The sequence below is a fragment of the Panthera tigris genome, chromosome D4, assembly GCF_018350195.1.
Source record: "Panthera tigris isolate Pti1 chromosome D4, P.tigris_Pti1_mat1.1, whole genome shotgun sequence".
NCBI classification, from domain to species: domain Eukaryota; kingdom Metazoa; phylum Chordata; class Mammalia; order Carnivora; family Felidae; genus Panthera; species Panthera tigris.
The window spans coordinates 30,598,858-30,615,931 of NC_056672.1; the positions used below are offsets into that span (position 1 = coordinate 30,598,858).

Here is a 17,074-nt window from a genome sequence, read left to right on the forward strand (position 1 = left end):
GACCTCTGACATTTAGCCAGCCATAAGTGAGATTTCTCACAATGCCAGCTTCTTGGAATCTCTATCTGCTAAATCTGATGGAGCAGGTGTGGTGAGTCCTTTCATCTAAATTTAGATTAGGAGAAAATATTTATGGAACTAGTTCCTTTGGCTTAGGGACTCTTTTTTGAATTAAAAGAATTTTTTTTGAATGTTTATTTATTTTTGAGAGAAAGACAGAGTATCAGCAGGGGAGGAGCCAAGAGAGAGGGGAACAGAGAATCTGAAACAGGCTCCAGGCTCTAAGCTGTCAGCACAGAGCCTGATGTGGGGCTTCAACTCATGAACCGCGAGATCATGCCCTGAGCATTGCTGTAGGGATGCTCAACTGACTGAGCCACCCAGGAGCCCCAAGGCTTAGGGATTCTTTGGTCAAATTTGGTAGAGTATTGTTTGGTCACTGATCCATTTCCTCCCTGAGATGGTCTTTGTTTTCCTCTGTGTCTTTTATGTTATCATCTGTTGCTAAGGGACATCTTGGAAGTCAAAGCCACAAAATGGGTGGGTAGAAGTCGATCACTTAAAAGCTATTAGAGCACTCGCCTCCTCAAGGAGACTCCTGTGATAGGATAAGTTGGTCATGGAACAGATCAGATTGACACTAGGTCACCTGACAAGGTCAAGAAAACTTCATTGCAATGAAGTATGCTGTAAAACAACACACAGAATCTAACCTCTCAGCAAACCCTCTTAAGTATTACAGTGGCTCCAAAAGACCCAAGGTTTAGATAAAACTGTTAGAATTTTCTTTTTTTTTTTTTTTTCTCTATGTCTTGAGATCTTGGCTTTGTGATCAATGAGAATATTCTCTTTGTCTACCCTATCTGGAGGGTGTGCTTACCAGGGTGACCATTGGTGGCCAGTTAAACAGACTGGGGTTCTAAGTCTCTCTGTTTGGCTGTGCCAGGTTTCAGGGGTGTTTTTCTAACCTTTAGCATCTCAACCTTCATTGCTGGATTACTGCTAAAAAGTTCCATTCCAGAAGCACCTGCCTGGTATAACAGATTAGTGTGTCTGTGACTGGCAGCATCTCATGTTTTCATGGGATTCCAGAGACATTATTTTCACTATGCCATCCTTATTGCTTATGCAACAAAGGCCTTTGCTTTCTTAGACTAATTTCAGAATAAATCTTCAGATTGTAGGGGCTGCATCATCCATATCCTCTCTGGATGTCTCCTGTACCTTTGGTTAAGCCATTAAAAGGCTTATTGGTTTGAGTCACTATTAATAGATTCTACTTGTCAATGGCCAGACAACAGGTCCTTTGACTATATTAAAACTATATATATATATGGCACAAAAACAGACACATAGACCAATGGAATAAAACAGAAACCCCAGAACTAGACCCATAAACGTATGGCCAACTAATCTTTGACAAAGCAGGAAAGAACATCCAATGGAAAAAAGACAGTCTCTTTAACAAATGGTGCTGGGAGAACTGGACAGCAACATGCAGAAGATTGAAACTAGACCACTTTCTCACACCATTTACAAAAATAAAATCAAAATGGTTAAAGGACCTGAATGTGAGACAGGAAACCATCAAAACCCTAGAGGAGAAAGCAAGAAAAGACCTCTCTGACCTCAGCTGCAGCAATTTCTTACTTGACACATTCCCAAAGGCAAGGGAATTACAAGCAAAAATGAACTACTGGGACCTTATGAAGATAAAAAGCTTCTGCACAGCAAAGGAAACAACCAACAAAACTAAAAGGCAACCAACGGAATGGGAAAAGATATTTGCAAATGACATATTGGACAAAGGGTTAGTATCCAAAATCTATAAAGAGTTCACCAAACTCCACACCCGAAAAACAAATAATCCAGTGAAGAAATGGGCAGAAAACATGAATAGACACTTCTGTAAAGAAGACATCCAGATGGCCAACAGGTACATGAAAAGATGCTCAACGTTGCTCCTCATCAGGGAAATACAAATCAAAACCACACTCAGATATCACCTCACGCCAGTCAGAGTGGCCAAAATGAACAAATCAGGAGACTATAGATGCTGGAGAGGATGTGGAGAAATGGGAACCCTCTTGCACTGTTGGTGGGAATGCAGATTGGTGCAGCCACTCTGGAAAACAGTGTGGAGGTTCCTCAAAAACTTAAAAATAGACCGACCCTATGACCCAGCAGGAATTTACCCAAGGGTAAATTCTGCTAGGAATTTACCCAAGGGATATAGGAGTACTGATGCATAGGGGCACTTGTACCCCAATGTTTATAGCAGCACTCTCAACAATAGCCAAATTATGGAAAGAACCTAAATGTCCATCAACTGATGAATAGATAAAGAATTTGTGGTTTATATACACAATTGAGTACTACGTGGCAATGAGAAAGAATGAAATATGACTCTTTGTAGCAATGTGGATGGAACTGGAGAGTGTTATGCTAAGTGAAATAAGCCAAACAGAGAAAGACAGATACCATATGGTTTCACTCTTATGTGGATCCTGAGAAACTTAACAAAAACTCATGGGGGAGGGGAAGGAAAAAAAAAAAAGAGGTTAGATTGGAAGAGAGCCAAAGCATAAGAGACTCTTAAAAACTGAGAACAAACTGAGGGTTGATGGGGGGTGGGAGGGAGGGGAGGGTGGGTGATGGGTATTGAGGTGGGCACCTTTTGGGATGAGCACTGGGTGTTGTATGGAAACCAATTTGACAATAAACTTCATATATTGAAAAAAATAAAAATAAAAAAATATATTATATATATATAATATATAATATAAAGAACTCTCAATTGTTTTATTAGTATAATGACTAAGCGTCAGGGACTCCCTTGACAAGATGAAATCACAGAAATTGGATATAAGACAAAAAGAAATGTCTACATCCAATGTAAATTTCCCTTCTTTAAAAAAAAATTATTTCTTTTACTTATTTTTTTATTTTAGAGAGACAGAAAAGAGTGGGAGAGAGAGAGAATCCCAAGCAGGCTCCATGCCTAGCACAGAGCCCGACACAGGTGTTGATACCTGAGCCGACATCAAAAGTTGGATGCTTAACCAACTGAAGCACCCAGACACCTCTGAAGACATTTTGAGCTTGACATCTAGATGCCTTTTGGACTGGATAACTTCAGAACTGAGAAGTTCTGGCTTATGGAGCACCTGGATTACTCAGTCAGGTAAGCGTCTAACAAGAGTTAGATTTTGGCCCAGGTCATGATCTCACGTTTTGTGATTTCCAGCCACGTGTCGGGTTCTGCACTGTCAGAGTGGAGTCTGCTTGGGATTCTCACTCCCTTTCTCTGCCCCTCCCCTTCTGACGTGCATGCTCTCTCTCTCTCAAAATAAATAAACTTAAGGGGCGCCTGGGTGGCGCGGTCGGTTAAGCGTCCGACTTCAGCCAGGTCACGATCTCGCGGTCCGTGGGTTCGAGCCCCGCCTCGGGCTCTGGGCTGATGGCTCGGAGCCTGAAGCCTGTTTCCGATTCTGTGTCTCCCTCTCTCTCTGCCCCTCCCCCGTTCATGCTCTGTCTCTCTCTGTCCCAAAAATAAATAAAAAACGTTGAAAAAAAAAAATAAAAAAAATAAATAAATAAATAAACTTAAAAAAAACTGGCTTATAATTTGATCCAATCATTAATCACTGTTTTTCTTTTGTTCCCATAGATATGCCTCTTACTGACTACCTGATTATTTGAATCATAGACCTAACTTTGAGAACATCCCTGAAATAACCACCTCCTGAAATGAATTTGACTAAACTGACCTATTGTCAGGACTAAGAGGCTGGTTCAGTGAGATAAAACCACCTACCAGCTAACTCTGAATGTGTGCAATGGTAGGCTGCCCCCAAATGTGCCACTTTGGCTTACTATTTTAAATAAATCACTTAAAAAAACCCAAAGTTACTTAAGAAACAGCCAATGCCAAACGAATACTCTGATCCCCCTAAAAGGAACCATTGCTATACCAGGATGTAAAAAGACAACCTTATCACCAGAGACAGGGATTTTAAGGCTGAGAAGGCTGTCTAAACAACCCGTGTTACTTTTTACTAATTTACTATGCCAGCCCAAATTCTGTTTAGAATTCCTAATTAAAGCTCCTGGACATAAATTTTCTTTGTCCTGTCAATTCCTCACAGATTTATCATCTCTTTGTCTAAAAAGTATAAAACCTTTCTGTCTTGGTCATTTCTTTAGGTCTCAATTTCATTATTGGGTCTTTGTGAACACATAATAAAACTTTAGCTTTTCTCCTATTAATTGGTCTCATGTTAATTTAATTCTTAAACCAGCCAGAAGACCTTGAAAGGTAAAAGGAAAAGTTTTTCCTCTACTACATACTCTCCTTCAACTTCCTATGCCTTGACCCAGGCTGGAAAAGGAGAGAAATGAGTCATAGCCATCATCACAGTAAGCTCTGCCAAATTCTCTCTCACTTGACATGGTCACTAAGAGAGCCAACAAAAAGATATTTGGTCTGGGTGTTGCTAAACTAATATTAAGAATAACTCACATGTATATAGCATTTCGTATGGGCCAGGTACAAAGAATCATATACAAGCTCATTTAATCTTCACAACCTTAACAGGTGGGTACCATTAACACCCCCATTTTGGAGATAAGAAAAAATTAAGGCACTAAGAGGTAATTGTTAGCCAGTAGTTAACTAGTGGAACCAAGATGATTCCTAACTCTTGATGGATTTTATGTCTTAATTTCTCCTTCTGCCAAAGAGGGTGAGGAATACAACTAATAAATGATTAAACACATTTTATTTAAGGCTCCTTATAGAGTTGTACAAGTTACAATGCCAAGGTTGAATTTAAAATAATAGATTGCAATATAGGAGAGGAAGATGGTGGCAGAAAAGGAAGACCCTAAGCTGGCCTTATTCCACAACTAGATAATGATCAAATCATCCTAAATACCTCAGAAATAGATCTGCAGACTGACAAAACAAACTCCACAAGTAAAGGGAGAGAAGAGGCCACACCAAAGAAGGTAGGAAGTGCACAGATGGGGCTTAGGGGAAAAACAGATTGTGGGTGCTATGGTGGGGGAGGGAGGCATGGTTTCAGAGAAGGGTGAGAGACAGAGGAGCATACAGAGGAACACACAAGGAGAACATTTCTCCAAAGCCATTGGCTTGCAACATGAGAGGGGCTGAATTTCCTGAGTTCTTGTAAATCATGAAGCTTAAAGCCTGGAGCTTTAAAGATCAGCAGTCTTGGCTGCTTGGATAGAGCCTTGCTTGGATAGAGCCCTGAGGGCACTGCCATGCTCCTGGAGAGAAGGCAGACAAACAACCAGCGGGACAGACAGCAGCATGGAAAGTGATTTGAAGAACACTTGGGGTACACAAAGGGAAGATTATTTACTCTTCTTGGAAGGTGTTCCTGAGAGGTAGTGTTCATGGAGATGGCCCTCTGGGGACAAAGGAGCAAACTAGTGCAGCCACTCTGGAAAACAGTATGGAGGCTCTCAAAAAATTAAAAATAGAAGTACCCTATGACACAGCAATTGCACTACTACTTATCCAAAGGATACAAAAATGCTGATTCAAAGGAGCACATGCACCCCATTGTTTACAGCAGCACTATCAACAGCCAAATTATGGAAAGAGCCCAAATGTGCATCAACTTATGAATGGATAAAGAAGCTGTGGTATATTTATACAATGGAATACTACTCGGCAATGAAAAAGAATGAAATCTTTCCATTTGCAACAATGGGGATGGAACTAGAATGTATTATGCTAAGTGAAATAAACCAGTCAAAAAAAGGTAAATATATGATTTCACTCATATGTGGAATTTGAGAAACATAACAGATGAACATAGGGGAAAGGAAGGAAAAATAAGACAAAAGGAGAGAGGGAAGCAAACCATAGGAGACCCCTAAATACATGGAACAAACTGAGGGTTGCTGTAGGGGAGGTAGGTGGAAGAATGGATTAAATGGGTGATGGGCATTAAGGAGGGCACTTTTTGGGATGAGCACTGGGTGTCATATGTAAGAGATGAATCACTGGGTTCTACTCCTGAAGCCAAGACTACTCTATATCTAACTTGAATTTAAATTAAAAACAAACAACCAAACCAAACCAAAACAAAACAAAAAAGTCATTCATTATGATCAAGTGGGATTTATTCCTGGGTTGCAAGGGTAGTTCAATATTTGCAAATCAATCATTGTGATACACCAACAACATTAATAAGAGAAAAGATAAGAACCATATGATCATTTCAATACATGCAGCAAAAGAATTTGACAAAGTACAACATCCAGTCATGATAAAAGCCATCAACAAAGTAGGTTTACAGGGAACATAATACCTCCATATAACAAAGGCCATATATGGAAAACCCACAGCTAATACTGTCCTTTAAGGGAAAACCTAAATGCCTTTCCTAGGGTCAGGAACAAGACAGGGATGTCCACTCTCACCATTTTTATTCAGCATATTACTGGAAGTGCTAGCTGAAGCAATCAGACAACAAAAAGAAATAAAAAGCATCCAAATGGGCAAGGAAGAAGTAAAACTTACACTATTTGCAGATTACATGATTCTATATTTAGAGAATCTGAATGACGCCACGAAAAAAACCCTACTAGAACTAATAAATGAATTCAGTAAAGTCATAGGATACGAAATAGATATACAGAAATCTGTTGCATTTCTATACACCAATAATGAAGCAGCAGAAAGAGAAATTACAAAAACAACCCCATTTACAACTGCACCAAAGGAACTGTAAATAAACAATAAACCTAGGAATAAACCTAACCAAAGAGGTGAAAGCCCTGTAGTATGAAAATGATCACACACTGTTGAAAGAAACTGAAGAAGACACAAAGAAATGGAAAGATATTCCATGCTCATGGATTGAAAGAATAAATATTGTTAAAAAATCTATAATACCCAAAGCAATTTAACATTTAATGCAATCCCAATCAAAATACCAACAGTATTTTTCACAGAACAATCCTAAAAATTGTATGGTATCACAAAAGACCCCAAATAGCCAAAGCAATCTTGAAAAAGAAAAGCAAAGTGGAGGCATCACAATTCCAGACTTCAAGTTATATTACAAAGCTGAATTAATCAAAGAAGACTGGTACTGGCACAAAAACAGACACATAGGGGGTGCCTGGGTGGCTCAGGTTGGTTAAGTGTCCAACTCCTGGATTTCAGCTCAGGTCATAATCTCATGGCTTGTGAGTTTGAGCTCCTCTGCACTAACAGTGTGGAGCCTGCTTGGATTTCTTTCTTTCTTTCTTTCTTTCTTTCTTTCTTTCTTTTCTTTTCTTTTCTTTTCTTTTCTTTTCTTTTCTTTCTTTCTCTCTCTCTCTCTGTCTCTCTCTCTCTCAAAAATACATAAATAAATATTAAAAAAATAGACACATAGATCAATAGAACAGAATAGAAAACCCAGAAATAAACCCACAATTAGATGGTCAATTGATCTTCTATACAGGTGGAAAGAATATTCAATCGGAGAAGGACAGTCTCTAAGAAATTGTGTTGGGAAAACTGTATAGAAACATGACAAGAATGACACTGGACCCTGTTTTGATATCACACACAAAATTAAGACTTAAATGTGAGACCTAAAACCATAAAAATCCTAGAGGAGTACACAGGCAGTAATTTCTCTGACATCGGCTATAGCAACATTTTTCCAGATATGTCTCCTGAGGCAAGGGAAACAAAAGCAAAAATAAATTATTGGGGCTTCACCAAAATAAAAAGATTCTACATAGCTAATGAAACGATTAGCAAAACTAAAAGACAACGTATGGAATAGATGATATTTGCAAATGACATATCCGATAAAGGGTTAGTATTCAAAATATATAAAGAAATGATACAACTCAACATCCCCCCCGAAAAATAATCTAAAAATGGGGAGAAAACATGAATTGACACTTTTCTAGGGACCATATCCAGATGGCCAAGAGACACTTGAAAAGATGTTCAACATCACTCATCACCAGGGAAATACAAATCAAAACTACAAGAGATATCACACCTGTTAGAATGGCTAAAATCAACAACACAATAAACGAGGTGTTGGTGAGGATGTAGAGAAAAAGGAACCCTCATGCACAGTTAGTGGGAGTGCAAACTGGTGTAGCTACTCTGGAAAATAGTATGGAGATTCCTCACCAAGTTAAAAATGAACTATCCTATGATCCATCAATCGCACTACTGGGTATTTATCCAAGAATATAAAAACACTAATTCAAAGGGATACATTCACCCCTATGTTTATCGTATCATTACTTGACAATAGCTAAGATACGGAAGAAGCTTACATGTCCATCGATGGATAAATGGATGAAGAAGATGTGGTATATACATACAACAGGAATATTATTCAGCCATAAAAAGAATGAAATCTTGCCATTTGCAACAACATGGATGAAGCTAGACAGTATAATGCTAAGCAAAATAAGTCAGTCAGAGAAAGACAAATACTATATGTTTTCACACATATGTGGAATTTAAAAAACAAAACAAACAAGCAATGGGGGAAAAAGAAGAGAGAGACAAACCAAGAAACAGATTTCTAACTATAGAGAATAAACTGATGATTACCAGAGGTGAGGTGGGTGGGGCGATGGGTGAAATAGGTATGAAGACGAAAGAGTGCACTTCCATTATGAGCACCCAGTGATTAAAATAAAAACTTAAAAAAAAAGGTGGACAATAAAAAGTGTTAGCAAGGATGGCTGAGGGGAAATGAAAATGGTAAAGACTTTTTGGAAAAAGTCTGGCAGTACCTCAAAAAGTTAAACATAGAGATACCAGCAATTGTACCCCTAAGTGTATGTATGTGTGTGTATGTGTGTGTGTGTGTGTGTGTGTGTGTGTACATACTGAAAACATAGGTCTACACAAAAACTTGTACATGAATGTTCATAGCATTATTCATAATGGCCAAAAAGTGGAAACAACCCAAATGTTAATCAACTGATGAAAGCATGAACAAAACAAAGTATATCCATACAATGAAATATTATTTGGTCATATAAAGGAGTGGAGTTCTGATACAGGTATCAGGATGAATCCTGAAAACATGCTAATTTAAAGAAAGCAGACAAAACTTCATAGAGACATAAAGTAATTAGTGGTTGCCAGGGACTGGGAAGGGAAAGGAATGGGGAATAACTGCTAATGTGTATGGTGTTTCTTTTGGGGTGACAAAATGTTCTAGCCCTATAGAGTGGAGTTCAATGCACAACTTGGTGAATATACTCTACTAAAGAAATAAATCAATACACTTAAAAAAACAGTGAATTGTCCATTTTAAAAGGTTTAACTTCAGGGCATGTGAATTATTTTGGAATAAAGTTATTATATATATATATTAATGTTTGTTTATATATATACTAATGTTTGTTTATTTATTTTGAGAGGGAGAGGGAGAGCATGCATGTGACCAGGGGAGGGGCAGAGAGAGAGGAAGAGAGGGAATCTCAAGCAGGCTCCATGCTGTCAGCACACAGCCAGATGTGGGGATTGATCCCATGACTGTGAGAGCACAACTTGAGCTGAAATCAAGAGTTGATGCTTAACCAGCTGAGCCATCCAGGTGCCCCTAAAGTTATTATTATGAAAAGGTGAACAGTACTTTTTCTGCCTTGGAATTGACTCCCCACTTAGAGTTAACACAGAAAGATTCTGAGAGGGTTTAGGTCACAGGAATAATCTACTCAATACCAAAACAGTAATTATTACAAAATGTTTGCGAGTTTATGGCCTTTTAATCCTTTATTATTGTTCCCCTTTCCACACTACCTTTATATAAATGTAAAAATAAATTTAGAAAGAAGACTGGTTAGCAATTTCCCCTGTCTTCTAACAACATGCAGATGAATCTGGATACACTATCACTCTATTAGTTTCCTTTATACATGAAGTCTTACAAACAGTAAGTGCCTATTATAGATGCAAAGTGCTGATCCTGCGTCCTGTTCAAGATGTTCTTCTTTTTACTAAAAATCAAATAAAAATGTCTGATTTTCTGCTATTAAGTGATAGCACAGACATTCTTCTTCTGCTACATCAAATCCCACCTTAACAACTGTGAGAACAGTAGACTTTGTTAGAAGAGATGAAACTCTTCACAATTTGGTTATCACTCAAAAATCTACTGGTGGAATTCTCTGTAGAGCTGCTCATCCTACTGAAGGCTTAAAATTGTAACATACACCTGAATAGACCAATATAAAAACAAGTCTTTTCAATAGTGCAGACGTGAAAAGCCCATCAAACTTGACACTTGCTTGGCTTATCTATCCAACACCTGTTTGTGGGGGATAAATTTAGTAATCCCCTGGGCTTACACCAATGGGTTGACAAGTCATAAAGAAACACAAAGTCATAAAATACTGACACCCAAGTTTGGCTAAATCAGATTGGCACCCCAAGAATAGGGGGGTGCAAAGAAACCCTGAGAATAGGGAGGCACAAAGGTGCCAGGAATAGGGAGGTGCAAAGGCACCCCAAAATAGGAGGGATGTAGAGCCCCCCAAAATAGAGTGAGGCAAAGGCCTGAAGTAGAAATGACGTAAAGTTGCCCAATACATAGGAATAACAAGATTAGATATTCAGGGTGAAAGCACCCCAAATTTACTATATAGCAGAAAGTTGCTTTCATAGGAGAATAGGGCCAGGTTAGGTAAATTGGTGAATTGGACCATGGACTGTTGCACTGCAGGCAAAGCAGCTCAGAGAAGAGATGGTTAACAAAAGAAAAGGTGCCTTGTCAACCCTGAGGTTATTCCCCCTATCTGTCTCATCCCCTAGGCTAGCTAAGTTAAACAGAGGTGCTGCCTCATGTCCTCTGTAAACAACCTTCCTCCCAACTGCCCGGTGCCTGGATTTAGTCTTGTATGAATCCAAACCTCTAACCATGAATATCTTCAAGACTCCCTTTCCCTCACGTCTACAAGTTAATGTTCACAGATTCATTGTCCCTTTCTGCATGCCCATTGCCATGTTTGTAAGCCTTCTGATCCTAATAAAAATGGGGCAAGGACCCTTATTCTGGGGTCTTGTCTTTTCCCGGACATTAGCCATCTCTCGCTTTCAATCCTGTGTCTGCTCTTTTGCTGGCCCAAAGAGAATTTTAGACTTATAGAGTCTACAACACCAATTGACAAAAAAGCCATTCTAATACTTGTCAGTACCTTGCAGCCTTTCTGCCTGCCCACTTCCTCACTGTTCCAGCTGACTGAAGCAACACATTGGTGTCTAGTGGTTCTCTCAGAATTCATGTCAGCCAGTGAAAACCCTCCCTAGACACCTTGACATTCCTGGAGATCAGGGATGGGGATGGGGATGAACACCATAATGTATCAAGTTTAAATCAAACTACTTATCTGCTGAAAACAATGCTAATGCCCAATCTTCTTTAAGTCTGGTTGAGTACAGATACCACATCTGCCCATCTGTCTTCTTGAACAGTTTACTAAAACTTCTTAAAAGCCACATTTAACATTGAAATCACCAATCCTGAAATCCTAAAATGAAGCAAATCTAACTGCATCAAAGTTAGCTTTTCATAGGATGCCAATGCTGATTAGGACTGAAATTCTAATCTATACATATGTGAAGACTTACAAACCTTATGATTTAATTTTCCCCATAATTCACAAATAGTTTTCTTTTTATTGGTAAATTGCTGGGTTCTACCACCACTATTAATAAAGCAAATGAATTCTCACCTTTTCAAAGAAATTTTTTAAAATCTCATCTTTTCAATCTAAACTGCTGGGTTCACCTGCAAGAGTGATGTATAATGTGCTATTTCAAATACTTTTCCACCTCTAAAAAGATTAAAATTAACACACACACACACACACACACACACACACACACACAAACAAGCCTGTAACCTTGACTACTATTCTTTCTTAGACAACTATGTTTACTGTAACAGTGGTTTTGTAAACCAGCCTGCAAAAATCAAGAGAAACTTCATGTCAGGAATTCTCAATCTCAAGTTTTTTCTTCCACATATTTTCATAGAAATTTTGTGCTTGTTATCACTCTCTTTCAGCAACCCAAAATAATGTTAACAGAAAAACTTGGATATGTGATTTCTTGAAAGTTATGTCTGCCATTTTTGAGATGTGATCTCCATAAAAATTCCTCATTAGATGCATGATAAATGGAAATTAAATACCTTTATTTCACGGAGATTTTTTTTTTTTTTTTTTTTTTATTTATTTTTGGGACAGAGAGAGACAGAGCATGAACGGGGGAGGGGCAGAGAGAGAGGGAGACACAGAATCGGAAACAGGCTCCAGGCTCTGAGCCATCAGCCCAGAGCCCGACGCGGGGCTCGAACTCACGGACCGCGAGATCGTGACCTGGCTGAAGTCGGACGCTTAACCGACTGCGCCACCCAGGCGCCCCTATTTCACGGAGCTTTGAGCTCTGATGTTACCATAGCTTATAAGTGTGAATGAATAAATAAATGAGTTTCAACTGAGGCCCAGTTATTACCATCAACTGGTAAAACAACTCGTGGTGTTCTGCAATTAGAGAACAGGTTTAAGAATTACTACTTACAAGAACAGGGATGATGTCTTTGTAATGTAACTTCAAGGCTGTTCAACAGTATACCTGGGAAACTAAGGATATTTAGATACATGTCTGATGAGTAGCCAAGACCAACTATGAAACAATTACATAATCAAACTCTTGTACTAACCTAGGATTCAAACTCTGTGGGTCCATGAATGACATTTTCATTGAGGACTTAAGTGGTTGGAAAGGCTTCAGAAGGCACAAACTGAACTTGTATCAGAAGGATGTGGAAAATATGGATAAGCACAGGGTTCATGAGGGCATTCCTGGCATCAGAAACATTAAGTAATTTGTCATGAGGCCCTCTAAGAAAACCACCTAAGTGGACAGAAGGATTCAAGTTGGAAAAGGAAGATGGATGGCTAACTACGAGGCAAATCACAGGGAATCTCAGAGGTCTTTTAAGCAAGTTGGGTGTTTGCTCATTTACTCATTCAATAAACACAACTAACTATTTTTACATGGTTACAATGGGATGTCTGGGAAGATTAATTTCATTTACCCTTCAAGGTCCTTCTAGCCGGACTAACAATCAAATTGACATGAGACAGATTAACAGGAGAAAATCAAATTTGGTAGCATACCTATGGGGAATCCACACAGACATGTAAATTCCAAAGACAGGCAACATGATACTTACATGAGCCAAGGAGAAGGGTAAGAGTCTCAGGACACAAAGGAGAGAAAGACCACTAGTAGTAAGGTGAAAGGAGATGTCTGGAAAACAAAGGTTGCCCTGTTATATAGATAAGTTTCTTAAGCAAAGAGGAATCTCCATTAATAGCTCTTTTCCTGGTACAATCAGGCAGTTAAGGTGGAGGTAAAGAACTTTTCCTGAATCTGCTGAGTTTTGATTACGTTTAACTCAAAATAACATTCATGCCAAAGTAGCCCATCTTGGGGCTACTTGCCCTTGGCCCCTACAAGGACAAGTACTGGATATAAAAGAGTGAACAAAACACACATCACCTTTGTCCTCATGGATTTACATGAGGCAGAAAAGCAATGCACAAATAAACAAACATGTAACTAATTACAAATACTGATAAGTGCCAACAAGGAAACTAATAGAATGCAGAGAGAAGCTTGCTTCAGATCAGTTGATTAGGGAAGGATTTCCAAGGTATGGCATTTGAGACTAGAGTCTCAAATTTATTTACCTTGTTTATTACCTTGTTTAAAATGGAAAGTGGCTTTCCAGATAGAGGCTTCTACATGGAAAAGCCAGGGTCCTGCAGCTGGGGTGGGGGTCAAAGAATTGAAAGGGACTAGTGCGGCTGCAGCTTAGCAGACATGGAGGAGAGTGGAATAAGGTAATGTTTGAGAGGGAAGAATAAACCAGAGGCTAACAGGACAAGACACAGAGTATGGATGCTTTCTATAACGGAGTGCATGCTTTGTAAAAATGCAAGTACCGATGTGCATTTTACAGAGTTGTTGGGCCATAAGCCATCAGAGAACGTGACTTAGTGGGTTTGAGGTGGGGCACCCAGATTCTGCATTTTTAACAAGCATCCCTGCTAATTTCTGATACAGAAACTCTTCAGAAAAGCTCTTGCAGTCATACACTAGAAAAAAATCACCTCTCTCAGCTTTCCTAAAGTTCATCTAAGGTAAACTTTGATATAATGGCTTAAATTCTTATCTAGAGAAGTTAGGAACAAGGGACCCTTTAGTTAGAACAGTGCAGACTCAGATCCATGCTACACTCACACATGCTAAACACTGATTCGTTATAATACTCTTTTTCACAAGGACTAACTCAAGGCAATTATCAGCCAATGTTTATCCAGAACTAGATGGCACCTCCCGAAGTGCCACTCTCAGGAGAGAGGCCTGGAATGCACTAATTTTGTTTTGATGACTCCAAAACACCTAAGAGTGTGCAGACTTCCAAGGGCAGGGACAATTGCCTTTGATTTCTCCTAGAACCTGACATAGATGGCTACACAGAAGACATGGTAACTGGTACCCATTTCTGACAAGATTATCAATGAGTAGATGAAAAAGGAAATTAAAATTACTACCATTAAGTATACCCACGATTTTCATATTAGTTTCTTCCTACAAAGAGATCATTTCGAGTTGGATTTAATGTTGCAATTCTCACCAGTCCTCATCTGGAGGAAGCTCTTTGTGGCTCAGATAAAATTATCTCCCACAATTCTTTAGAATTCTGTGTAAAATTACTTAGGAACGGAGTAATTCCTAGACTGCTTCATTGACAATAACAAATGTTCAATTAGTGCTTTACTAAGCACTAATAATCTTTTTTAAATGACGCCCAATTTCTTCTAAACTTTCCAGTGCATTTTATAAATAGCAATTTAACAGACTGGAAGGTATACGTCTCCTAGCAAAGGCCGAGCTGCAAAGGGCTCGAAGCCGCGACAGGTAGATTTAAAGGATCTGGATGGTCTGAGGGCCACCCTCCCCCCAGCCCCTGTGCCCCCGACTCACGTGAGCTACGTTCTCGTTGCAGCCAGAAACTTTCCGCGTCTACACCAGAGTGGGTAAACCTACAGACGTCCTACCACTGGACGCCACTGCGCAGGCGCACTCCGCCCCGGACCACCCACTGCCTGCCTACTCCCGCTCCCTCCCTCCCCCGACGCAGAGTAAGAGGCGGGGTCTCACACGGAACCAAGTTTTCGGCCTACCGGGTCTAGTCTCCCGGTAATGCGGTGCCCTGTCCCTGCCTAAGGTGGATCTGAAGGACCCAAATGCTTGCATAGCGACAGGTGAGCGCGCCAGGATCTCCGGCGTTTTAACTTGTCCGCAACAGGAGTTTCTTGGGCCTCTTCCAGGACTGCTTTCTCAGAAGACACAAATCGCCCTAACCGCAGAATTCTGGGTGTCACAAATCGGCTTACCTGAGCCGTGCAAATGACAACGGAGCTGGGACACGGAGGGTGTATCAGAGAGAGGCAAAAGAATAAAGGAAGGAAAGGGTATTTTAGGCAGAACGTTCTCTGAGTTCAAAGAACGTAAAGTTAAGTAAACTGTGTAGAGGTGAAGTAAGGGATGAATGAGGCTGGGGAGGGACATAGCCATCACTGTAGCCTTAAAAAAGTTGAGGAGTTTGGACTTTATCATAAAAATCATCGAATAATTTTAAGCTGGAGAGTGACTTGATATGTGTTTTAGGGAGATGATTGCTGTGGATCAGAATGGATTAGAAAAGACAGGGAGAACCCTTAGGCTGTTGACTTCATCTTGGGAAGAGGTGTTGGTGGCCTGAAGCAGCACTGGGAATAGAGAGAGGTAGATAGACGCTGCATTTATTTTGTAAATATGTGGTTCCTAATATTACTGCCAGATATTTTGGGAAATAGAATACATAGGACTTAGCAATTGATTGATGTAGGAAGTAAGGAAGAGAGATGTCAAAAACAAATTCTGAATTCTCAGAATTCCCTTTGGGCAGCTGTGGGTTTGGTTTCTTCATTGACAGAAAAAACACAAGAGGGCTGGAGAAGGTTTTCCGGCCTGGTGTGGGGAGTTCACTTTAGGACATATTGAGTTTGAGGTACAGCTGATGAACAGATTAATTTAAGAAAGCATTTCACTGGGGAATTTCAGATATAAGGCAGGAAACACAGCAGTGATCATTTGCGACCTCATTTTCAAAGCTTTTTTTGTGTCCTTTGGTTTATTTATCATTTTTTATTGAGATATAATTGACATATAACATTGTTAGTTTCAAATGTACAACATAATGGTTAGATATTTGTATGTATTGCACAGCGATTGCCACAGTAATCTTGTTAACATCCATCACCATATATAATTACGAAAATTATTTTTTCTTGTGATGAAAGCTATGAAGATGTACTCTGTTGGCAACTTTCAAATACAAAAATATGGAATGTTTCACACATGTGCTTGTCATCCTTTTGCAAGGTCCATGCTAATTCTCTGTATTGTTCCAGTTTTAGTATATGTGCTGGTGACATGAGCACTAGTTTATTTATCTTGATGGAGAGCTTGTCATTAGGGAACCATTTTGTTCAGGCAGTTTTTTGGGACAGGCATACTAACAATTTCTTGCTCTTTTGTTCTCTATTCCTGTTTTCCTTTCTGAATCTTATCCATACTAAATGTGATGGGCTTAGAACAGTAGCAAAAGGAAGCAACATGGGCCTGATCACTTTTCAGTAAATTTATTCGGTTGAATTAAATGGCCAGATCTGGATGAGAAAGGAGAGAATGGCAGCCTAGAATCCCTAAGCTAAATGTTCTTCTCAGCCTAGGGACCTTGCTTTTCTTCTAAGGCCCCCTTGTTTTATCTTTCTTTTGGGTTACTTCCCTGCCTCATCTGGCTTTCTTTTTCATCCTCATAAATCTCCAGTACCCTGTTATGCAAGTGGATAATAATTTGCTAATTGCTGCACTTATTTTGTACTTGTGTGGTTCTTAATATTACCAGAACAATAGCATTTTCAAAGTCCTTTGCTATTC

The 17,074-nt window shown here is 39.4% G+C and overlaps 1 non-coding gene across 1 annotated transcript; it reads right to left on the minus strand.

Annotated features, from left to right (window-relative positions):
• Positions 1 to 16,470: 16,470 nt before the first annotated feature.
• On the minus strand, positions 16,471 to 16,575 carry LOC122233377. The gene has a single exon (XR_006210926.1). It is a non-coding gene; the product is annotated as a U6 spliceosomal RNA (small nuclear RNA).
• Positions 16,576 to 17,074: the final 499 nt, after the last annotated feature.